The 213-nt window shown below is 58.2% G+C and overlaps 1 protein-coding gene across 1 annotated transcript in view; it reads left to right on the forward strand.

Moving 5' to 3' along the window:
- Nucleotides 1–213, forward strand: part of DECR2 (2,4-dienoyl CoA reductase 2, peroxisomal) — an 8,060-nt gene that overhangs the window by 4,248 nt on the left and 3,599 nt on the right. The gene's annotated exons all lie outside the window — the stretch shown is intronic.

Below are 213 nucleotides of genomic sequence, written 5' to 3' on the forward strand. Positions count from 1 at the left end.
TGCTGCAGGGTGCTGCCGGGCTGAAGCCGGCCGTGTTTAGGCAGGTCTATCCCCTGCCCACAGTGTTTGCTGTGTGCCAACAGGGATGCGGCTCCTGCCCAACTCCTTGCTCGCCTGCTGCGAGGTCTGGGTCTAACTGTTGCTCAGTCTCAGAAAGAATCTCACCTCCCTACTTTTTTTCTAGGCCTCTAAGAAGCTGGTGGCAGCCACAGG

The sequence above is a fragment of the Pterocles gutturalis genome, unplaced genomic scaffold (assembly GCF_000699245.1).
Source record: "Pterocles gutturalis isolate BGI_N339 unplaced genomic scaffold, ASM69924v1 scaffold19349, whole genome shotgun sequence".
In the NCBI taxonomy this organism is placed as follows: Eukaryota; Metazoa; Chordata; class Aves; order Pterocliformes; family Pteroclidae; genus Pterocles; species Pterocles gutturalis.